The following is a 26,158-nucleotide window of genomic DNA, read 5'->3' as shown; positions in this document are numbered from 1 at the left end:
AGCAACTAGCGACAGTCCCATTGATGCAAGATGAAGGTAACCTAACGTGTCTGTTGAAATTATTCTTCAACAAAACTGAAGATAAATGCAAAAATGAAACTCAGTGTTTTCCAGTCATAAGCAAAGTTGAGAAACTGCCTGCAGCGATTTCCTATCCAGGTTCGTATATGTGCATTTCCAGAGATGGCACAGGGAAGAATTATGGCAATATGGGACAGAACTATTGCAATGTTACTGTGAATGGCAATGAGAATCCATTTCTGGAGAACCAAACTTATAGTTTAGCAGACGTATGGTGGTTATGTGGAGACAACAAACTCAGATCAAGGCTTACGATTCCCTGGAAGGGAACTTGTGCACTTGTAAAGTTAATCCTGCCATTCTACATTTTCCCAGTTCCAGCAAGCAATTTCGTAAGAGAACCTGAAATAAAGCTGAAGTGTTTGAGTAGGAGAAAAAGAGAGGCACCGAAGCAATCCTTCGATAACAGTGTCTACATCGATAGCATTGGTGTACCAAGAGGCGTACCTGATGAATACAAAGCAATAAACCAAATAGCAGCTGGTTTTACATCCATCTATGTCTGGATTCAACCTAATAAGAATGTGGACTGGATCAACTACATTTACTATAACCAGCAGCATTTTGTGAACTATACCAAAGATGCATTGAAAGGAATTGCTGAACTAAAGGCCACTTCGCAGGTGGCATGGCAGAATCAAATTGCGTTGGATATGCTCCTGGCCAAAGGAGGAGTTTGCAGGATGTTTGGGACTTTCTGTTGTAGGTACATTCCAAACAACACTGCACCTGATGGAAGTATCACTCGAGCTTTGAAAGGTTTGGAAATGTTATCTGAAGAATTGGCAGAGAACTCTGGGGTAAATAATCCCTTTACAGACTTTCTACAAGCGTGGTTTGGAAAATGGAGTCATCTCATCAACAGTTTCCTGGTGTCCGTTGGAGTCGCTGTGGCTATCGTGGTGGCATGTGGTTGCTGTTTTATACCCTGTATCAGAGGTCTTCGACAAAGACTGGTTGATACTGCTGTTACGAAGACGATGTACCAGCAATTGGAACAGACTGGTGAAAGTGAATGCATTGAAATGTGACTTTTTGCAAATGTTTTTGAAGTTTAAAAGTTTGTCTTGCCAATGAAGTAATGTATGCAAAGAAAAACTTTTTACCATATATTGCTGAAATAAAAAGACAAATAAAAAGTGTTTTCAGGGGGGAAATGTTAAGAGAAAAGTTTTAAAAACATGCTGTTATTTGTCTTTTTCCTCTTCTTGTAAAGTGAACATGTTATTTGTTGGGATATGCCTATCAAAGGTGGGCCTCATCTGTGAACAAAATGCAGCATTGCTTATAAACCTGAATAATATCTGTTTTCTGCTTTTCAGAATAAAGAGATTTGGTTATAGCATAGCGAAGCCTGGGATAAGGACGCACGGCCGAGTAAGAGTTAATTTACTGAAGCAGGCTGTGTCTCCTGGAAAATTTGAGCTACCATTGTTGAACTAAACATTCTGTGCTTCTTGAACATTCTGTACTAACTGTTGGTTTGAGGTGATTTGTAGTAAACATGTTTACCACAGGTGTTTTTCCATAGCCAACTGTCAACGGTCAGAAATGTAACAAAAAGTTGTTTTGCTTGCAGTATAAAAGTTGATGTCAGTAAACAAGTTGACCAGAGGAGGAGATCATCTTGGCCAACATGCTGTGTAATCTGGTTAGCTGCTAATAAAGACGTTTTTCATCACCTGAGGCAGATGTGACTCGTTTGAATTTTTCTTCTGACAGAGACATCCCTCTTTCTTTTATCAGAAACCACCTTAAAGGAAGGATCAATAGCATGAATTAAACTCTGAGCCAGTCCCAGTAAACTATTCATGTCTAAGGAAATTTGAGGAGCACTCAGAGTTGCCAGATATCCCTATTTGAGCGGGACTGTCCCAGGATCAGCAGCCCAATCCCAAGTCCTACACTGCCGGTTAAAATCCTGGCGAAACAGTCTCTGCTTCATGATTTTTGATTGGCTCATATACCAGCATACAGGCCAATCATAAATTGCAAAGCGGAGCCACTTCAATTCGGAACAGCTGGATGTTATGCATTGAACAGAAGAGGCTCTGCTGTGCAATTGTTTGATTGGCTCGTATTCCAGCATATGAGCAAATTAAAAATTGCAAAGCAAAGCTACTTCTGTTTAATGCGGAACTGCCTGCTATTTCGCATGAAAGACCTTTTGGAAGAACCTTTTTTTAATTGGTCCCTACCTGTCCCTTTCCAAATCTGGCAACCCCAGGAGCAGTTGATACATGTTTAGTTTTCAGTTTCTTTTTGATATGAAGTATGGGGACAGCAGTATTAGTAATAGCAGCAGCAGCAACTTCTCCAGGGACAGACACAACATTCAGTCCAAACAGGGAAATCTTCCCTGTTCCCTCTCCCAAGACCAACAACAGTGTTACTCCCTTGCCCACTGAGGAGACCCCAACAGCTGCAAAGAACATGGCTAACCCCCAGTCCATAGTGGCTGTAGGTGCTACCCCTGAGGAATCTGGGATAAAAGATGAGTGGTCTGAGGAACAAGCTTTGGCCTCAGCATTGTCACCCACCTGCGGATGAGGCAAATTGCAAGCCTGCTATTGTGGCAAAGGCCGCTTGCTCAACTTTTTCTTGTTTTGGTTGGAAGGACTGACTGTGGCAGCAGTAGTTTGTTCCATGGTCGATTTGAAAATGGGGCCTCTTTCCCAGGGAAAACAAGCAGCAAGCAGCATAAGGCAGTTAAAATTTAAAGTCAGTAAAAGTCACTTTTACCTCACAAAAACACAGTAAAAAAGTACTTTAAACATTTTACCAGCCCCAAAACAAGTACACTTTCTCAAAAGAAAAAAGATTTTTCAACTACTTTAAACAACTTTTAAGCTGACAGGAGAAAAAGTACACTCCCATTTATAAGCAGTTAAGTTTTATGACAGTCCATTACAAGACAAACTCCTAGCTGTCAAATAACTTTTACAAAAAGTGGAAAGCTCAAGTGGGTAAATGCAAGCCAGGTACAACATAAATACAAGTGAAGGAAAAACGTTGCTCAAAGAAACACAAAGAAAATTTAGCAACACAACAAGCTTTCAGGCTTTTGCAAGTACATTTTTTCAAGAGCAAACTCACACAACGTAAATACTGAATACATCAGTAAATAAAAATTCTTATTGGTTAAGACTCAACTACCAATATTTAGCTACTAGACATTTCAATATTTAACAATTAATTAAAAACACTTCATTTAAAACACTTCATCTTCAATACAGGCTTCAGACTATTCATACCGTTCAACCCAGGGCTTCTATCAGACTTCTATCAGTTCTCAAAATATAAATCCATTTGTTTCCTGCATGTCCAATGTTGAATGTGATCAATATGATGAACATCACAGATATTTATAAATCAAAAGTTATGTACTTAACCATAAAGACAGATCTGTGTTGTCTGCTTCTGCCCTTTCTCAATGGATGGGTCTTTGGATGCGACCACGGATCCAACTTCTGCAACTCAAGACTTTGGATCCCTGGCTGAGGCTCTTCCCCTTACTCATAACCCCTGCAAAGCCCAACATTACCTCAGATCAAGTTTGCCCAAAAGAAAAAAAATAGCATATTGTAATAAACAGGAATAACAACGTTATAAAAGATAATTCAATAGATTATGGATGCTTAGAAACTGATCTGGAGCTAAAAAGTATACTTGAAGGGCCTTAGAACAGGCCAGTCTGGACAACCATAAAAACAAAAAAGAGTTCCATAGTCAGGCATAGGAACATGTGGGAGGCAAGCTGAGGAAGGATGGAAGCAGACAACATAAACCTTGCTTCTTTCACCCATTCCTCAGTGAATGAGATTGAGCCTCTGCTAATATATACCTTGTGTGGTTTCATGGAAGGATATTCTGCAGGATGGCTGAACCAAGGAATACTCTCAGTTTGGAAAGTTATTCCAATTTATAAACGGGATATGAAGGTATGAACATTAGACCAAGTAGTTGCAGCACAAATTTTGTCAATAGATGTCTTGGAAAAGAACACTTAGAAGTTGCAACAGACCTAGAAGAGTGAGCTTTGACAGGCTTAGTTACAGATAAGCCTTTTTTTGTATACACGAGTTATGCAAGAAAACAGCCATCTGGATAAACTGACTTTGGAAATTCTTGGCCAGATTTATTGGCTGAAAAGGACAGAAAAAAGTTGATCAGATGTCCTGAAAGATTTCTTACTGTGAATGTAAAAACGAAACTGCCTATGAACATCTAATAAATGTAGCATGTATTCTCCTTTGTTAGAAAATTTTATGAAGAAACTGTGAGACTAATGTTTTGATTTGTTTGTTTTGGTAGCTACCTTTGGCAAAGTAGTAGGATTATTTTGAAGGAAAACCCTGTCCTTATGGAAAATAATGCATGGAGATTTACATAAAAGGGTCTGGAGTTCTAATATCCTCTTCACAGAAGTAACTGCCACCAAAAAACAATGTTTTCCATATACGGAAATGGAGCTCTGCCTTGGCTGCAGGTTTAAATGGTGGTTGAGTCACTGCCTGAAGTAGAATGGCAATATCGGAAGGAAGAGTAGATCTCTAAGGGGTGGTATGAAAAGAAAGGTACCCCTCAGAAAGGCTTTACATAATTTGAGAGAGGCAGTTGGGGACTGATTCTTTCCAATGTAGAAACTAGAAATAGCTAATAACTGGACTTTGATAGTGGAGTAGCTCGCACCATTATGAAAAAGACTGGCTAGAAAATATAAGACAGCTGAAAGAAGTGCCGAAAAGGAGTCTAAACCAAGAACCTCTTCCATTTGCTTTTATAACTCTTCCTACTACAGGGTCTCTCTGTCTGAGAGGAAGTAAGACTATGGATAACTTAGGAAGAAAGTCTGGACTAGCCATCATTAGAAGTGAAGAAACCAAGCCTTTAATGTGAGGGTTTGAATGTCCATAAGAGGCAGTCCAAATGAGTGAGAAATGAAATCTTGGCTGGGATCCAGCACCCATGGAAAATGTTTCAGATGACACCACAGACAGGTACTAAACCTGCTAAGGCTAAAAAAGGGCAATAAGGATCACTGTGACCTTCCTCTCTAGTACTTTCTGAAAATAAATTGGGATGAGAGGAGTCAGAGGAAGGTGTAAAGGAGACCAGTGGGTCAAGTGTGCTCCGTGGCTCAGTAAAGATACTTATACAGTAGTGCACAAAAGAGACTTTGCCTGGAAAACCTGGCAAAAAACAAAATACCCTTATCACCACCAATTATTTAAAGAAATAAGAAATCACACCAAAAAACAAATACATAATGATAAAAAAATGTACTTCAAGGCAAAATCCACTCATCAATCCAACCTCAAAAATTTCTGGAAAAATATTAACTCAATCTTTCATCCCGGTAAACCCCAAACTCTCAGCCCTTTCCCCAACCTTACAGACCAAGACACTGCTAACCATTTTTTTTACTGATGTCATTAGCAAATTAACTAATGCCAACTACAACCTCTCCACAAAAACACTTCCTCAAACCACAAATGAAACAAGCTTCTCTCTCAACCCTATCCCAACCTCCTACATAAAGTCACACTTTCTAAAACTGAAACTTTGCTCCCCCTCTGCTGACAAAGTACCCCCCTCCCAGGTTTTTAAAACTAGTATTTAACACTATTGCCTATCCAGTCTCAATACTTATTAATAGAGCATTTAGAGAAGCTACAGTGCCCAACATCTGGAAGTCTTTCTACGTGATTCCCCTACACAAAGGTGGTAACTCCACTGATCCATCCAATAATAGACCCATTGCTATACTATCCCCACTATCCAAAATTCTTGAAAAATGAATACATAACCAAATACTGAAATTCCTCATCCACAATAACCTCCTTATTCCTACCCAAGATGGATTTCGACCTAATCACAAGACCTCTACTGCCCTTCTATCCTTTACTCACACTATCGCAGAAGCAAGAGATAACAATAAAATGGTCTCTCGTCTGTTTTTAGACCTTTCAAAAGCATTTGACACAGCATGACACTCCAAACTACTAAATAAATTGGCCAACTTAAACCTTTCCACCTCAACTCTCTCTTGGTTCTCCAGTTATCTCTCAGGCAGACTACAATCTGTCAATTGGCAGTCTTCTTGCTCTACATTTCTACCAGCCACAGTGGTGTCCCACAGGGCTCTATCCTGGGACCTCTTCTCTTTAACATCTTTACCAAAATCCTCCATTCTTCCACTACCCACTCAACCCTTATACAATACACAGTCAATTCTACTCTGATCACATCTTCTAGCTCAATTTTACAACTTCAGGCACTCATACAACAATTGTTCCTCTCTGTTGAAAGTTGACTTAATAACTTATTCTGAATCCAAAAAAAAAACCCTTGTTCTCCCCAAAGCAAGTGATCACGTTAAGCTCTCCTTCTCCATCACTTCCCTAAATAAAACCATCATCAACACTGAAACTCACTCAAAATTACCAGGGATGACAGTTGATGACCAACTAAAATTTGGCTTACACATTCAGCAATCGATTAAGAAAACCGATCAAAAACTTGGTCTTTTATATCGTAATAAAAAATTTCTAACTTCTGATTCCAGACTATCCCTGGCTCAAGCTTACCTACACTTCCTAGCTTCCTCTATGAAGCCCCTTTTCTTACTAACCTTAAATCCTGCCTGCTCTCCAAACTGGAACAAACATAATAAAATTGCAAAATTTGTAGCTAATTTACCTAATTCCACCCACCACTGTCTAGCTCTTAAGAAACTACAGTGGATCAAACTTCCCCATCAATTTAAATTATCTCAACTCCATATCACCCACTTCCTTCTCAAAAAGGCAACTGCTTGTCCCTCTCTCTCTCTCTAATCTAGTCACATATTATACTACTTCCCACCCCTTACTCAGTACTGACAAATTATTTTCCAAACTTATAGTTCCAAAATAAACACTGGTAATCTTCTATATAAATCCTCCATAACAAAATTCTGGAACAATCTCCCTGACTATCTATCTACAGTACATTACTCACACTAACCACTTCAAAAAAGAACTGAATAATTTTCTACTGAACTCTTGGCTATGGCCCTGCCATGACCCAACCTAATCTTGTTTCTATTACCTTCTATCTCCCTCACCTCTATCTTTGGATAGTAAGTCTGCTGGCTCTGCTCCATTTAGCTAATTAACTATATAGTCTGAATGGAATGTACAATGTTTTCATCATTATATTTATTTGCTTATTAATACATTTATTTTCTTAGTTACAACAGCATACTATTTTACTATGTATATATATTGTAAAATTGCCTTTGTTATTTTGCAAAATCTACTACTGTTAATATTGTAATTGTAGTTGTCTTTCTTAGAGCTTTTCTCCTCGGGTCTCCACTGAAAATGGGACTGTGCTCAGCTGGACTAACCAGATTAACAAATATGAAATAAATAAATAAATAGTGTGGATCAGAGTTTTCCTGGGTGACTTCCCTTCCAGGGGATCAGAGCAAACTACCTGCTGCATTTGATGTTTAGGGGAGAGACAAAAAGATCACAGCAAGGTTGGCCCCAGTGACAAAAAAATCTGCTCTGCCACCATTTGGTTGAAGGACCACACGTAAGGCAGGAGGATGGATCTGCTCGATCTGTCAGCTAGAACACTGGACTTCCCCAGAACATGCAATGCTAGAAGAAAGCAAATGGAGGATATTGCTCACTGCCAAAGCCTTATGGCTTCTCATCATAATGGATAAGACATTCCTTCTTGATGCATCAGACTACTGACGTATTGTCGATTTGGATAGAAATCATTTCTTGAGGGAGGGAGTCCTGAAAGGCCTGCAATGCTAGGAGGACTGCTCTCATCTCTATAATGATAATGTGGAGGTTGGCCTCAGACGAAGACCATGTGCCTTGGACTGTCTTTCCCCTGTAGTGCCCCCCACCTCATCTTAGTAGTGAAGCGTCCATAGACTTAGTGTTTTTCAGCTAAGGAAAGAAAACAGTCGACCTTGTAATATCATAGGAGATTCAAGCCTCTATCAGATGTGAGTCTTGCAATGTTCATCAGATGTACTGGGAAGGAAACTGATTGTCACCTAATGGATAACTGAACTGCTAGGGCCCACTGTAGTATTCTCATATGATATCTGGTGAGAGTAACTAAAGTGAAAGATGCTGCCATCGAATCCAGTAAACAAAGGATTATTCTTGCCATTTGTTGCTGGGTTGAAAGAGTAATTTGCGCATGATTGTGGAGTGTTGATAACCTGGTCTGTGGAAGTTTTGCTGTCTAGTGAATTGTGTCCAAGTATACTCCAATGAACTGTATTATCTAAACAGGATGACATTTGGACTTGTTTGGATTGACTGTGATGCTAACATTGAGTAGGTTTGGAGTAAGGAATCTCTTGCCTGAATATACAGATCCCTGGTACAGGTGGAAACGAGCCAGTCATTGAGATACAGGAAGACCCGGAACCCTTGCAGTCTGTGGTAAATTGCTACCACTGGCATGCATTTAGTGAACATGCAGGGGACTGTGGTGTGGCCAAAGGGCAGGGCCCTGAACTGGAAATGACTGGCTCCCAGCCAGAAGTGGAGAAACCTCATGGACTGCCTATTCACCTTGATATGGTAGTATGCACCTTGAAGATCTACGGAGCACATCCAGTCATTCACTCTTAGAAGCAGGAGAATGGATTGAATTGTGACCATCCAGAATTTCAACTGTTTGATGTATTGATTGAGGTGGCCAAGGTCCAAGACTGGCCTGAGGCCCCTGGTCTTTTTTGGCACTAAAACAATTCCTGAGTAAGTTCCAAAGCCTATTTTTTTTTGTGGGACTTCTTAGATGACTTGTTTGCTTGCTAGCTTTTGAACTTGTATGAGTGCTAATGGCCTTTGCGATGGTGGAATATTTAGTAACTTTTTTGAATTTGGGGATGGGACAATATAGGAAAATAATAGCCTCTGGTTATTATTCTCTGCACCCATCTGTCACTTGTGATGGACATCCAGGCTTTGGGCTGCAGGGCCAGGTGCCCCCTGGCTGCCTCCAGAGAATGGGAGTCGGATAAGCCTTCAGGAGTGCTTATAAGACTTCGCAGTGAATGGACTTCTGAAGTCTAGGTTCTGTGGTCCACCTCTGCCTCGTGGGTGATGTCTATTACTAAAACTTCCCCCTCTGCACTGGGGGGGGGGTCTGTCTCCAGAAGTTAAGAAGAGAACCCTTAGGATTTCCAGAATCATAGCTTCCTAACCCTCTTCTGGCTCTTCGAGAAAGTTCTCTGGGTGGTACAAAACCATATTCCAGCTCAGAAAGGGAATTTCTATCTTGCTCCTACCTGTTCGTCATGTCTTTATCTTTAGGCACAAAGAGTGTTCATCCATCAAATGCGGCATTAATAAAGGATGTGTCTCCTAATGGTAATGCCCGTGAGTATGGCTCTCAAGCACCTTTAGCAGCATTAGAGCTAAGCTGCATTGAGACATCTGACAATGATCATAAGGTTTTTAACTGACAGTCCAACATTTTCTTATTTTCTACAGATGTAAACCCAGAAAGGGACTTGGAGATTTCCTTGGTCAAATCCCTCTGAAGTCTAGTGAAATGTGTGAGGTAAATCAGCACCCTCAAAGTGAAGGTAGCTGAAGCATAAGTCATCTTTCCAAACATATTCAGTGCCCTACAGTCCCTGTTATGGGGAGTGGACAGATGAAGTTTTCTCTGCAAGCTCTTTCCTGGGAGCTTCCACCACTACAATGGAATCTACAGCAGGCCCCTTCCGCCAGTCCTATTGATCTTTCAGGGAGACCAAGTACTTATCTGGCTTAAGAAGAACTGGTTCAGCCACTCCCTACTCCTTCCATGCCCACTTAAATCTGCAGGAGGGACCATCCAAGATGCAGCTGAGTTGGACTCAAATGCCTCATGGAACACCATCATCAGAATCCATGTCCTTTGCGAGAGACTCCTATGGGAGACTATGTGCCTCCTTTTACACATAAGCTTTCGAGAAGCCTCTCTGGTGGAATGTTCTGGAGAAGACTCTGAAGAAACTTGCAAGTTTCCCATAGGGCCTGACTCAAGGCTTGAGGGGTCCAACTGTCCCATGTACACCAGATAAGACGGATCAGAAACCAGAGGCATTCTCTGGGGGATGGGTAGAACTAAGCTGGGAAGAATAGCCTGTGTCTCTAATCAGGAGAGTGCTCTCTCAGCAGCCTTGAGTGCTGAAGTTGAAGGAGCTCCAAAGATCTGAACAGCAGAATGTACCTCACTAGGCAAACCTCTTAACTCTACTCAGCTTGGATCTGAAGCTGATGCCAAAGTCGAGCTATTCAGAGGCAAGGCTCTAAGTGGAAGGAATGGTTCTGAAGCCCTTGGAGTCAAACCCATTCCCCCAGATCTAGCATCAAATCTTTGGATCCAGGATCCTTCAGGCTTTGATGATATCTGAGATGAACATGTCAGAGATGATGCCAGAGAAGAAGACAACCAGATCTTTGGATCAGGGGGCAGACAAACTGGGAAGTGCTTGGATCCATAACTCCTGAGTCCAACAAGCAGATTGGGGTAGGAGCTATTATTGGATGAGGAGAAGAAACATATAATTCCTGGGTCCATTGGAGGCTGGTGCCAGAAGGACCATCAACTGAATCTCTGGGTTTTAAGAAATTTCCACATCATGCAGTTCACATCAGCTTTGGAAAGACTCCTTGTTGACTGAATTGACCATAGGGAGGAACCAGTGGAAGGAGGACTGATGGTTAGTCCTCTCTTGCAGACAAAGAGATTAGAGCTGAGGTGAAAAAAGCTCTGGTGAAAAAATGTGACTCTGGGAGAGGGGGGAGTCTTGGATCTGATCAGGATCAGCTCAGGGAAGAGAGTTTGATCAGAAGTCTTGGATGATTTAGGAGATGGAGCTGGGGATGCCAGATAGGAAGAAGAATGATCCGGACAATGTTTCCTAAAATCCTGCCTTTTCTTTAGAGGTTTTGCCTCTTTTAGATTTGTTTGATGACTTTTTTGAGGAAGGGGAAGCTCCAGTACTAGTATGCTGAGACTTGGACATTTAAGCAGGGGCAGGGAGAAGTCTTTTAAGAATTAGTTTGTTTTTCCTCTCTTCTAGTGACTGAGTACCAATGGTTGTACATATCTCACACTGTATGTCTAAGTGCAAAGCTCCAAAGCAGTAAACACACTTAGAGTGTGCATCCAGGTTAGGTATCTTGTGGCCACAGGCCACATATTTTTTAAAAGCAGAATGTTTATCCAACATTTTTGAAGAGTCTTAAACAATAAAGACAATACAATACAGTTCAATAAGGTAAATAGAGTTAATTATATGCAACGTATTTTAGAATATACAGTTACTGATTTTTTAATAAAGAAAAAAAGATAGCACCAAGGCATGAAGAAGTAGAAAAAAATTATACCAAGTTATTTATTTGCTTTTTTTGTGAATTTGGAAATTACTGCTACAAAAGGGGGGGTCAAAGTGATAAGATAATAGATGATGGTAAAGTAGAAGTAGGAATTGAATTTAAAAAACTCTTACTACACTGAGGCCATACATGAGCAAGGAGATCCATGCTCGTCTCAAATGAGCTGCACAAGACATCTGGGGTAATGTTGGGCTTTCCAAGGATTTATGGGTAAGGGGAGCAACCTGAGCTTGGGATCCAAATTTCTGAGTGGCCAAAGTCAGATCTGTGATCAGATTTGAAGACCCAACCATTGAGGAAAGGACAGAAAAGACAACATCAGATTTTATGTTTTTTTCTTTCTGTACATCAATGTGAGATTCTGCACCTTTATATTTGGGCAAGTAGTACGATCTACTTCTTTAATGATGAGCTACTGAATAAAGTTATACAATTTAAATTTTATCACACACATAATCTGTTAATATAGCTTGTGGCCGCCAAAAAGCTCTAGAGTCTCTCCCTTACCCATAATGCACCGCCCTCTAACAAACCTCGGATCTTGTTTGCTGTTTTATATAAAGTAGAAAGAACTACTATAACAATTCTAATAGAATAAGCCATATCTGGGCTCAACAAGAAGAAGGACAGTGGTGTCCTCATCATCTCTCTTTCTTCCAGAAATTAATTGTGAAAAAAAGTTGGGGGTTGGGTGGGTGGGGAGCTGAGCAAGAATAAAACTAGACCACACGGGATGGAATGTTATGGTAACTGCATAACTTCTTTATCTGATGTTATCAATGTTCATTCTATCTTCAACTGTTGGGACAGTCCTTAGCTACCTAAAGTTCTGGGAGGACTCTAAGGAAGGATATTCCTGAGCACAAATGAGCTACAGGCTGCTCTTCCCCTCGAGACCAGATACAGTTTGTAATGAGTAATAAAGGTATGACAATTTGCCCAAGTTGTAGCTGGACATATGTTGTCCATGGAAGGCCTAGATAGGAACACTGAAGAAGTTGCCATGGACCTAGTTGAATGAGCTCTTACAGGTTTTGGTAAAGATAAACCCAATTTGTTGTAGATAAATGATATGCAGTCCTTCAGCCATCTGGCTAAAGTTACCTTTGCAACTCACTTTCACAATTTAGAATCTGCAAAAGACACAAATAATTGATCTGTCTTTCTAATATCTTTCATTCTATGTATTTAAAAACATAATTGTCTGTGGACATCTAATAAATGTAACATTCACCTTTGTTTGCAAATTGAGAAAAGAAGACTGGTAAACAAACTGACTGGCTAAAACAGGATTCTGACTTCATCTTAGGAAGGAAAGAAGCAGTGGTATATATTGTTACTAAGTCCTTATGAAAAATCAAGTAGGGAGGTTTAGAGGACAATGCTTGAAGTTCTGAAATTCTTCTAGCAGAGGTAATGGCTAATAGAAAGGTAGTTTTCCAGGTCAGGGATTTAAAATCACATTTAGCTGCTGGTTAAAAGGGAGAATGAATTAAGGCATGCAGCACCAAATTTAAGTCCCATGGTGGAATAAGATCTTTATATGGAGGTCTCAGCAGGAGGGTGCCTTTCAAAAAGGCTTTATAAAGCTTACATGAAGCCAAGAAATAATTCTCAAATCCAGTAAGAAAATTACAGATTGCTGCTAACTGAAATCTTAACTGTTGAGGAGCTAGCTCCCTCATTAAAAATTGTTGCCAAAAATTCAAGAAAATGTTTGTACAGGGGCTGAGAAGGGCTCAATGTGTTTCTGCTGTGCCCAAAAAACAAACCTCTTCCATTTATTTCTGTAAAGTCTTCTTATAGAAGCCTTAGAAGCCTTATGAGAGGATAAAAGTATGAGACAGACTGGGAAAGAAAGCATCAGATGTCTGGCTATTAAAGGAATTGGAAAAAACACGCTGTTAGCTTGAGGTCTGAGATATCCAGATGAATCATGCCAGTCAGGTGAGACAGGAGGTCTGGAATTGGATCCAGAATCCAAGGTGTGTAAAGTAGATGAGACCAAAGGAAGGGGAACCAAATCTGTTGTGGCCAGTAAGGTTCAATGAGGATGACTTTGCTCTTTAACTGGTCAGCTTTCTATAGGAATTTGGGGATTAGGGAAGTTGGGGGTAGGCATAGAGAGAACTGGGGGAAAATAGTGGAGTAAAGCATCCTTCTTGTGATTCCCTCAGTGCAGGGATCAGGGCAAAGAAGCTGCTGCACTTGTTTAGGGGAGATGCAAAAAGATTGCAGCAAAGTTGGTTCCCTGTTTATTATTGATGTACCAAACTACTGACATGTCTGCGTGGATTGCAACCGTCCTGAAAGGGAGACAGTCTTGCGATGCCTGCAACACTAACAGCACTGCTCTCATTTCCATAACATTGATATGAATGTTGGCCTCTTCGGGGGACCAAGTGCCTTGGACTGTTTTCCTCACGAAGCCCCCCCCAGTCTGCGAAGTGTCCGTAGTCACTATAGCCTTGGGTTGAGGGAGGATGAAAGGAAGGCCTTGTAGAGCATGATCTGATCAAATCCACCAACAAAGGTATCTCTTGCATGTCTGAGTGATTCTTATTTTTGCTGACATGTGTTGATAAAGTATTGACCACTGTGTTGCTAGCATCCATTGAAGAATTCTCATATGAAATCTTGCTAGAGGAACTAAAATTATGATCTCTTACATTGACCGCCAAGGCTTGCAGTAACAATCGAGCTGAAATTTTGGTACTGAAAATTATTTTCCTGACCTGGAATCTGATGGTCTGCACACTTGGGAGAGGAAGAGAAGCTGTCACTGATATTGTGCTCGTATAAATTCCAATGTCTGAGTCAACTGTAACTGAGACTTGTTGCAATTTATGGTTATCCTCAGATGAGAACAAGTCCAGAGTACCTGATCTCTTGCTCCTATTAGTAGATGCTTGGTCAAGTCGGTAATGAGCCAGTCATCTTAAGTATGAAAACACTTACAATCCCTGCAGTCTCAAGTGACCTGCTACCACTGCCATGCATTTGGTGAACACCATGGTAGCTGACGTGAGGCCAAAGGGCAGTGCTCTGAACTGATAAAAATTGACTCCCAGCTGGAAGTGTAAATACCTTCTGCATTGTCTGTTCATTTTTATGTGATAGCATGCATCCTAAAGGTCTGTTGAGCACATCCAGTTGTCCTTGCCCAAAAAGGGTAGAATGGATTGAACAATGACCATTTGAAACTTTGTGTGTCGAACTGACTTGTACAAGTTGCTGAGATCCAAAATTGGTCTCCAGTCCCCCATTTCTGTTGGCACAAAAAATAATCTCAAGTAAGTTTCAGACTCTATCTTGTGGGACCTCTTGGATGACTCTTTTCTAGCAGCTTTAGTATATTTAGTGCTGCTGCTTACCTCTGACTAGGTGGAACATCAAAACATCTGCACAGAGACAGAGGGTGGAGGGAAAAGGGAATTACACAACCTATGGAAATAATCCTCTGCACCCAAGTATTTTTTGTTATCTCTAGCCAAGCTCTTTATTGCAGGTATAACTGACCCCCGACTGCATCCAGAGGGAGACAATTAGGCCTCGTTTCAGGAGAGTTGATAGGGTCTACAGGAGAAAGAATCTTTAGATCCTTGGTTCTGCAGGTCTCCTCTGCCATGTGGGCATCGCCGTACATTTAAATTCCCCCCTCTGCCCCTGAGGGGGAACTATCTCCACGTGGATCTTGGAAAAGACCCAGGGACTTCCAGCACATTTACTGACCACCTTGTTGATTCCTATAAAAGGATCTTTGAGGAGTCAAAAAACATTCACCCACTGCAGAGAGGGTATTGCCATCTTCTCACACCTGGAGAATGTGTCCTTCACTTCTCTGCCAAAGAACAAACTGCCATCAAAGGGTGCATTGATGAATGATGACTTGAAAAGCTACGCAAAATCACAGAAGCGCATCCAAGCATCTCTCCTGATGGAAATGCCTGAACCCGCCACCCCTGAAGCACCTTTAGTCCCGTGCAAGATAAGCCTCATGGATGACTTTGAAACAGATTTTAGTATCACCAACTGAAAGGCCACAAAAAATTGCACCTCAGCAGTAGTGGTCCCTGAAAGGGATTTTGAATGTTCCTTGATCAAGTCATTTTTGTAGTCTTGTAAAATGTGCCAAGTAGTTCAGTGACCTAAGTACAAAGGTCGCCAAAGCAGAAAGCACTCTCTTCACTAACTCAAAGCCAGATCGCTCTGGGGAGAAGGAAGACAACAGAGCTGAGCTGTACAATGCCAAGACTCCAAGAGGCAGAGATGTCTTAGCTCCAAGGGTCATCTGGCTCCGAAAACGTTGGAGCTGGTGCAGAGACAGCTTTGCATCCAGAGATAAAAATATCTTAGGATCCGAATCAGATGGACCCAGAAGGCTCAGATCTATGGGCTCTGAAATGTTAAGTCGGCTCAGAGAAGGAGCCATCATAGGAGGTGTGGTAGAGCGACAGGCTTTCTGACACAAAAGGGTAGGATTTGAGAGAATACCCATCTGTATCTGTGGTGAGAGGAATCTCCTCATCATTCTGTCCATATCTTATTTGGTCAAACTCCTGGAAGAACGAGATGAAGAGAGGGAAGGTGATCTAGAGTGTCATCTTTCTAAGAAGGGGGAAGGTACTCTTGAAGGTACTGGATCCAAAGTACGCGAGTACCTAGTCCTGGGCAACATTCTCAGATCTGGAGAGGCTGGATCTGCAAAGCGTTTAGTTGGATCTATCAGAGATTGGATTACTGCAGATTTCAGATCTGACTTGTGCTTCTCTTTAGGTGGCTCCGAGGAAGATGGAGTCAATGATACAGAAGGCTTTGGAGGCTTGGTAGAAGGCTCCTCTGATTTCGTTGTGGAGGAATGAGCCCCAGAAATAGCTTCAATGAAAGATGAAGAAAGCAGATTAAAATTCTTACAAATGGAGCGATCAATATGGAGGTGGTCTAGGCCCAAATAGTATACACATAAGGTATGGGTGTCAGACAAGGGCAATTTATGCCCGCACTTCTGGCATTTTTTTAAACCCAAAGGGAATTTATCAGACATACTGTAAGAATAATAGAAACTAACGTAACAGTAAGGAACGCTCTCTTTTTCTTTTTTTGAGAAGAAGAACGAGGAAAAAGATAGCAGCTATGGTACTGACAGACACACAAAAGTGTAATAAAATAAAGATACAGAAAAAGAAGTTCAACAGATACCAACTATGGTGGAACTATAAATTGTAATGGGAAGGGAGAAAGACTAATAATAGATTTATAAAAATAAATAAATAAATCAGAAACACTTATAATTTGAAGAAATAACTCAAGAGCTCAAGGTGACCATGTCTATTTATGAAAGTGGCAAACGAGATCTAAGGTATGTTAGAGGTTGGTGCATTATGGGTAAGGGAGGGACTCAAGAGCTTTTTGGTGACCGTGAGCTATAGTAACGGCTGAGTCCGATCCAAGGATTGGATCTGAACTCAAGAGTTGAGGACAGAATGAAAATTGACAACATCAGATTAATGCATTATACTCCTTCCATGTGTCATAATCAAGCCTGCCATGTGACAAACCACTTAAATTATGAAACAGTTTAGCAAAATAATTAACACATTCAACATCTGCACTTTTCCAAAATCTAAATATAGTGGCTAGGAGTATGGAAACAATAAATAAGAGCCATAATGTAACAGTCCTATCCTTTCCTATACAATTATCCAGTTGTAATCCCAACAGCCAAAAGTGAACATCCAATCTGGGGGGCAAAAGGGTACATGTCACCCACCTTATCTATCAAAAAATGTAACCATGGTTGAATAGCTGGCTAACACCAAATCATATGAAGGTAATCTGCATGGTCTTTTGTACACCTCAATTGGTTCAGTGCTCTTTAACTTGTTAGTGGAAAGTGGAGTGATATGCTAACAAATGCATTAGTTTGATATACACAATTTACACCACATAAGGAGTGTGCTACAAGCACAAAGTTAAGATATGCTTCCGTTCTTTTTCTGCAAGTGTACATTTCAATAACTGTTCCCATTTATGCTGGATCTGATAAATGAGGTTTTGTTGGCCTGCCATAATCAAAGTATAAAAGTGCTGCAACCCAGGCATATGATACAGTCATTTTCTTTAAGTCTGATACCACCCAGAAGCATCTCATCCCAGTTGTTGTAAGGTTTCTGGATTGTATATCTAATCAGGGAGCGTAGATGAAAATACTGCCACCACAAAATATTTACATAGTTTGTACCTCTACTTTACAAATCTTGCAGTGGCAGTAAAGTTAGTGATATGTTATCCCACACATCAGATAAGAAGAAAATATCATTTTCAATCCAATTTGGCCAAACAACCTCTTGATACTGATATTCTGTTTTTATATTATGATTATCCCATAACCTTGCACCTATCCAGACATGAGGAGTCCCATATTTATGCTCATCTTTAAAGGTTAAGTCTTCCAAGCCTCCCGGGTCCTAAATCTTCCTTGGGAAGTTTGGAATGTTAGACCTTGCACTAAAAATATGTACTACCCACTGATACTGCTCCATAAGCCCAAATGTTTGGGAAACCCAGTCTCCCTTCACTAATTGATTGATACATTTTTTTCTGGAAACTCTTGGCTTAGAACCTTGCCAAATGGGTATATATCACACAGCCAAAGTCTTATAACTTCGAACACGTAATGTTCGGACCATTATGTTCGAAGTTACAAAACTTTGACTACGGATAAAAAAAAAAAACAAAACAAAAAAAAAAAAACGGAAAGCAAAATAAGCTGTGCCTCCCACTACTTAAATATACCAACTCTGAGATTGCACCCCACTGAACAAAATAGAAACCTCTTCTTATGGAGATTTCCATTGAAATGCTCGAACCTTTACAAATTCGAACTTATGGTCTCGACCATATGAGGTTCAAACTTGTAAAAGTTTGCCTATGTGATAGGAACCATTGCCACATATATAACTGAAGAGCTGTTTCTGTAGAACATGGATAGCTGGAGTTCTGACAATATTGGGTAGATGTTGCAGTGAGAAAATAATCTTTGGAAGCACAGAAGTTTTCGCTACCTGTGTTTTAAACCAAAATGTTAGAGATTGATGTTTCCATCTCCTAATCTGATGGTCACTATGTTATTAGAGTGGTTTAAGATTCATATCCGGCTTTCCCTGGGAAAAAAAGAGAAAAAATATGCTCATATATTTGCACTGGACAATGATGCCACTCACATAATATCCTCCCGGCTCTATCTGATCAACCCTTACTAACAGAGAGTGCCGATCAAACAGAAAATTCCTAAATACTCTTTAGGATCTGCAACAAAGAATCTTGCAGACATGACAGCTATAAGGTTAATACAAAACTATCTCTTGAAACCTCTATTCCGCAATTAAGAAACTGTCTCTGCAAACTAATATCCAACGCAGTCATAAGTAACAGAAACAAGTGTGGGAACAGCGGGCATCCCTATCTCATGCCTGCTAAAATCTGAATGAGGAGACAGGATACCACTGATTTCAACCCTCACTTGAAGGTTAATAGAAATTACAATACTGTACATTTATCCATAAAAGGTTGAGGGAATCCATAAGCTGCTAATACATCCCACAAAGTCTCAGGCAACCGACTGAATGCTTTATGGAAGTATAATAAAACTGTGGAGGCTATGAAATTTGCATAGTACACTTTGCTATATGAGTTTAACCATAGTTGTACTAGCTCTAGGCCATCTCTTCTAGCTTTGATAAAGTCTTGTTGGTTCTTTGGTATAAAACCCACCATAATCATTTCAATTCTGTTAGCTAATATTTTTGCATATAGTCTAACTTCTAGCTTCAACAACAATATAGGCTTAAAAGTGGACATGCTAGTCTGACCCTTGTCTGTTTAGGTAATAGAACTCTTGCATCCAGACCTTTATCATAAAACCAACCTTGTTCCTCTTTTTTCGCAATCATATGATACAGTGGTACAATCAAGACATTTATTTATTTTCATTTGTTTTTCAGGATAGTCCACTGGGCCTAGGACTGCCCATTTTCAGTGGAAGCCAGGGGAGAAAAGCTTCACATATTACATATACATTGATGAGATAAAGTTTTATTTATTTATTTTGCATTTGTTAACCGGGATGGTCCAGCTGGGTAAGAATTTACCATTTTCAGTGGAGATCTGAGGGGAAAAGCCCCAAACAGACATACAAATATATACAAATAGAGACAAATTAACAATATCAAAGAGCAAAACAATCTTATGGATACAATGGATAAGAAGAACATAATGCACTCAATGGAATAGTACGTAGCTATATATACAAAAAGTGTAGTAATAGGTAGTAACAGGAGAAACAACAATAATAAATCCAGCAGGTAAGCAGGAAGGAAGTTAAGGTTGTAGGTAATATAATGAAAAGAAACAAGGTATAATTAGATTAGTGGATAGAAGAAGAAATGTGTAAGTGCAGGGGCTTCAGAAATGAGGGAAAGTAGAGTGAGAGTAAAAAGTAGAGAGGGGTGACTGCACAAGGGACCGTAGGTCAGAAGACAGAATGGTGCAAAAGAAGATAGTAGTAGAGGACGGATGTAGTGAACTAGAGGGAGGGTACAGAAAGAAGAGCAGTTGGATAAAGTAAGTTATAGAAAGAGGAAAAAGGTCTTATAGATCAGACTTAGTGGTGAAGTGGGTATGTGGAGAGGGAGGGGTTAAGTAGGATGGTAACAGGTACATAAAGGGTTGTTATGGAGGTACACTATCAGGTCATGTTTGAAGTTAAACGTCTGTTAACAGATTCAAGTTACTAATAAGTAACATTATACAAAATACGAAAATACTGATTTACATCCAGGTACAATATATACATGTTGATATACAATTAGAATTAGGCTTTTTTTCTTTTTAAATTTCATCTTGTAGCTGAGGATGCATAAAACTGAAAGGGAGAAGAGTTAAATTAAGTGAAGATAGATATTTCCAAGTGTTGAAGTTGTTAGAAGACATTTCTAGTTTCATGTAATGCTGGAAGAATTATATGAGCATGTCCACAGCCATAATTTGGAGAGGTATTCTTGCAGAGACTTCTTGAAAATGGTGTGGTTAGAAGTGGTTCTGAATGTGGTGGGAAAGGAATTCCACATCTTGGCTATAGCAATGGAGTAAAGTGCTTGGCCAGCTGTAAAGTTGGTAACTCTACCTTTAGAATACATTTATTTTCTGATCTGAGGTATCTAGCGGGGTTGTAGGGGGACAGTGAGGCTAGGGATGGGCAATCTTCTGGTTTAGTTATGATTTGATGGGGAGCAGTGAGTTGTAAGTAAGTTAGGACGTGAGACAGCTTAAGCCAACTGAGTTTTTGAAGGGATATACAGTGATGGGAGGTATGTGTAGCATTGTTGGCAAACTTTGCTAATTTATTGCAACAAGATTCGAGTTTGTTTTTTTAGAGAGAGTTGAATGTCTGTGAGCAGGGGGCCACCATATAGTAGAGATGGTACAAGAAAGGAGGATGCTCGATTTTGTTTGGCTGAGTGGTTGAGGTAAATTATATGTCTGTAAAGCAGACCTAACTTTTGGTGGGTCTTTCTGATGTTGTTTAGGATATGAAGGTCAAAGGAGAAATTTTCATTGATAGTAACTCCAAGGAGTTTAGTGTTGGGCACTACTTAGATAACGGTGCTGTTCTGACACTGAAGAGTAAATTTGACCTGTTTATGGGGTGATCTTTTAAGGGTGAATAGAAGGAGTTTGGTTTTGTTAGCATTTAGGGCTATGTGATTGTTGTTCATCCATGTTTCTGTGGATGAGAAGGCGATTTGTGTTAGTTTTTGGAGTTCACTGGTGGAGTTGGCAGAACAGACGATGGTGGAATCATCTGCATACTGAATAAGTGAGGTCTGGGACAAGGAAGAGTGGAAGCCATTAACAAATATGTTGAAAAGAAGGGGCCAAGTATAGAGCCTTGGGGAACTCCTGTTGATATCGGGAGATAAGGTGAGAAATTCTGGTCCCATTTTGTTGCTTGTTGTCTATTTGTAAGGTAGTTAGAGAACCAATCAAGGTAGGGGGTGGGATTCCTAGGTTAGATAGTTTAGTGAGTAGTAGGGTATGTGAGATAGTATCAAATACCTTTGATAGGTCAAGGAATAAAGAGGACACAATTTTCCCTGTGTCTCTTGCACCGTTTACAGTGTCCAAGAATGATATAAGGGCAGTAGTGGTACTGTGTCCAGGTCTGAAACCGTGTTGGGTGGGGGACAAGATTTTATTGTCTAGGAGGGGCTTCAGGAAATGATTGTGGAAACATTTTTCTAGAATTTTGGATAGAGGGGAAAGGATTGCTATGGGTCGGAAATTGGTGAAATCTATGTTTTTTGTAGTGGGAGTCTGCGAGAATATAAGCTTTTTTCCAGATAGTGGGCACTTGCTGTTCTTGGAGAGATCTACTGATAAGTATGCTAACTAGATAAGCTATAGACTATAGCTATGACATCTGTAGATATGTTGGGGGTAGGTTATCAGGTGCATTAGTACATGGTTTGAGTAGTAGTTTCAGGATAGTTGAGGTAGGGATGGGGGACAAGGTAAAGTTTGGCATAGAGTTTATATTTGGTGAGTGTGTTGTGATATTATTTGAGGGAAGTTTCCTGTAAGTTTAGCAATGGAGTCTATAAAATGTGGGTTGAATATTGTGGTCCTCAATGCTTTATAGAAATCAGGTGTAGGGCTTTCTAACCCTTAGGCTTTTCCTACTACAAGTTGTTTAATAGCCTGACACACCTCACTTTTGCTGATAGCTACTGCCAATGTAGGTTTAACATCAGAAGGAATACCCTTCGAATCAAGTTCCTTTATATATATATACATACACACACACATATATATATATATATATATATATATATATATATATATATAGATAGATAGGTATCCCACTTATTCCAATCAGTATCTGTACCATCCTCCATACAAGGAAAATATTTTGGGTAAAAATCTTAATATCCAAACGGTTAGTGATAATTTGTCCCATTTTAGTTTTCATATATGGTATAAACAGATCCTTTGCTCTTTCCTGACATCGTCTGACTTAATTACCCCACGCCTAGTAAAATAACTTGTATCTTTCCTAGCTGATCAAACTGTATTAGTGTGCTTTGCTTCTTTAAATTATTAATGCTTCCAAGCAATGTCTTATTTTGAAATTTACTCTGTTTAGATTTCAATTCTAATGACTTAATAATAGAAGCCAGCTCCTCAGATTTCTTATTTGTACTCATCCCCTGGGCTTTAACTAATTATCTGCAGCATACCTTAAAATCCTGCTTAAACCTCTCCCATACATGAATCGAGTTCTGCTTTTTCAATGAAGGGGCTATTCCAGTTCTCTTGAATCCAGTCTTGTATAGTGCCTTTTTCAACCAAAGAAGATATCTGCATAAACTACAAGGTTAAAAAGCCTGGTCCAATACCAGCTGGAGAACAACAGTTTAGGCAATTAATGAGCATGAAAGTGAAAATGTATCTAGCCTGCTTGCAATGCCTGGTTGATAACCAAAATATGTATAGGCCTAGGCAGCGGGGTACAACACTCTCCAACATTCCTCCAGTTCCCATTCTTTATTAATATTTTTTAACACAATAGCTGTATGTGGATTACTGTTTCCCCTTAAGGGATGCAGTCCAGTCAGGTATCCATCAGTGTATTAACCCCCCCCAAAAAAAATAATACAATCTGTATATAAAATATGTCTCCTCATAGCAGAAATTAATTCCTTCCAAGAGTTAATCAATCATTGTTGAGTGTATAAACATTAACCCTAAACACTAGCATTAACCCAGCTACATTCTAGCATAATGCATCTACCTTCATTATCTCTAATGCAAACATTCTTTCTGCCCTCTTAACAGATTTATTAATTAAAGTCACTACTCCCCTTTTGGCCGACCTGGTACTACTACAGAAGAACTGTCCAGGCCACCATTTCCACATAAGTGATTCACTCTTTTTTTAAGTTTTGTTTCTTGAAGAAATGTCATGTGGGATTTTTGTTTTTGGATTCAATTAAGAACTGACAGCATGGCCATGACATTCCATGTAAGCAAAGAGGTAAATATATCAACTGCCTATTTATTATCTGAACCTTGCATTCTCCTAAATGTGAAGTCAACAAATACAATTAATATAAATTTTGCTTATGCTAGGCAGAGCACTAGCTAGCACTAGATACACAGTAACTAGGAGCAAAAATCAAGGCAACCCCTGAGAGTCTGTCTAGGTGTAAATAAATATCAGGTAAGCAGCAATCCAATAACTATATACACCATCCCAATATAACCTGGCTGCAACTATTAGCAGATCACTAGATGACAAGGAAAATACATAATGTCGCTCGTCCAGTCAGGATGAAATAGACGAGCCTTCATGGGTTCTGTTCAAGCAGCTTTATTATGTACAAACACATCAGGACTGAGGCTTAATAACTTTGACTATTCTGGGAAGAAATAGCCAGGGAATTGTTATGGCTAGGCTTGTATAGGCCCTAGGGCCGATAGCCTAGTACCAACCCATGAACCTATGAACTTAGATAAACGTATAAATAAACTAGCTATTACACTCATACATGCTCACTCTCTGGCTGCACTCTAAAAATGGCACTGAGGCTAGCACATGCTTGCTATTTATATGCACATTCAGTCCATGGAAATGCTTCTTAAAGGTACAACACAGCTCTCTATTCTACATCCTCCCTCTTTGAGAAATGATTCATGCAATACTGATGACATAAAATGACATGAAACTGATATAAATGATTCTTTGTCATGCACTTATACAGAACTAGATACATATATACAACAACATCCAGGTTGCTGTGTATTTCACACTAGGTCTGGAAATAAGACCAAATCGTGAGACATAGAAATTAGAGTTAGGTTTAGCAACTAGGATTGTCTCTGCTGAATGTTTCAACCTTAAGAACATCAGGAACATCATCAGAAACGGAAGTAGGAGTCAAGATACGTTCTGAAACAGGAACATTGTCTGGACTACTCTGAGATCTAGACTGTGTTATCACAGGAACAATGCTGAGATAACGATTCTGATACAGGAATAGATGTCTGCGATTTCTCCTCTACTCCACACCCTCTGATTTCACAAAACAGGATCTCGGCTCTGCACATATACTTGTTACCTGACCAATCAGGTTGAAACCTTTTGCCGTTTTATCTTCACTGTCTCTCCTTCTTTCAATGGTCGAAGAAATCTGCTCAATTTATCATAACTGGACTTTTGGAAAGAACGCTTTCTGAATAGTTGGGCTGTAATTGTGCTGTTGTTCTTAGCTTTAGGCCTCAGCAAACTGGAACTGATAGGCAATGTTGTTCTGGTTTGCCTAGATAGAAGTCTCAGAGCAGGCAAGCCAAGTATATCATCACGGGGTATGTTTCTGAGATTCAGTAAATTCAAAAAGACCACGGTATTATCACACTTTGACTTCTCCAGTAATTGCTTTGCACTCTGTACTGCACATTCAACTAGTCCATTTGACTGTGGATATTCTGGACTACTAGTAACATGTACAAAGTACCATTCTTTTGCAAATTTCTGAAACAACTGACTGGTAAATTGGGTACTACTGTCAGAAATAACTTTGTGTGGACTACCATGGAATGAGAAAAAGAAGTTATGTCTTACCATAACGTTCCATCTGTATTGTTAATCCTCATTCAGTCATTACGCATGGGTATCGGTTCCGACCTCGGAACCGAGCCGGCCATTTTTCAAGCTCGTGTCAGCTTCAAACTCTCGAGCTAAACTCTTACCCACAATCCCCCTTCTCCCTGTTACCTCAGATTGAGTTTGCAAGTCAAAGAAGATAGAGGCTACCTCTGGTCAAATAACCTAAAATAACCGGATGTTGAGATCCACTAGAAACCACAGGAGGGGGAAGGAGGAAGGGTCGTAATAATTGAACGAGTATCAACAATACAGATAGAATGTTATGGTAAGACATAACTTCTTTATCGGATATTGTTAATCCTCGTTCATTCCTTACGCATGGGACAGAGTCCCTAGCTACCTCTATTCCTGGGAGGTTCTCATGGAAGGATATTCCTGAGCACCATAGAACCGAAAGATGCTCTTCCCCTGGAGGCCAAGTCCAATTTGTAATGATTGATGAAGGTATGAGGCGTAGCCCAAGTTGCAGCTGCACAGATGTCATGTAAGGAAGCTCTGGCATGGAAGGCAGCAGAAGTTGCCACCAATCTTGTTGAATGAGCTTTCATGGTAGTAGGCAAAGAGATATTACGTTGTGTATAAATGAAGGTCACACAGTCCTTCAACCATCTAGCTAATGTGACCTTAGCAACAGCAGATCCTAATCTAGGTCCAGAAAAGGCCAAAAATAAGTGGTCAGATTTACGAAAGGGCCTAGTCCTGTTTAAGTAAAGACTGATTTGCCTGTAGATATCTAGGGTATGTAGCCAATACTCTCCTCTATTTGAATGATTGGGAAAGAAAACTGGCAATTCAATGGCTTGATTAATGGACATTTCAGAGATCACTTTAGGCAGAAATGATGGATTAGTTCTCAGAGACACTCTATCTCTATGAAAAATCAAGTATGGACTCTTGATACATAACGCTTGAAGCTCAGAAATATGTCTGGCAG

This window comes from Protopterus annectens, chromosome 9.part0 (genome assembly GCF_019279795.1).
Source record: "Protopterus annectens isolate FY-2018-M chromosome 9.part0, PAN1.0, whole genome shotgun sequence".
Lineage (NCBI taxonomy): Eukaryota > Metazoa > Chordata > Ceratodontiformes > Protopteridae > Protopterus > Protopterus annectens.
This window is presented reverse-complemented; position numbering follows the sequence as displayed.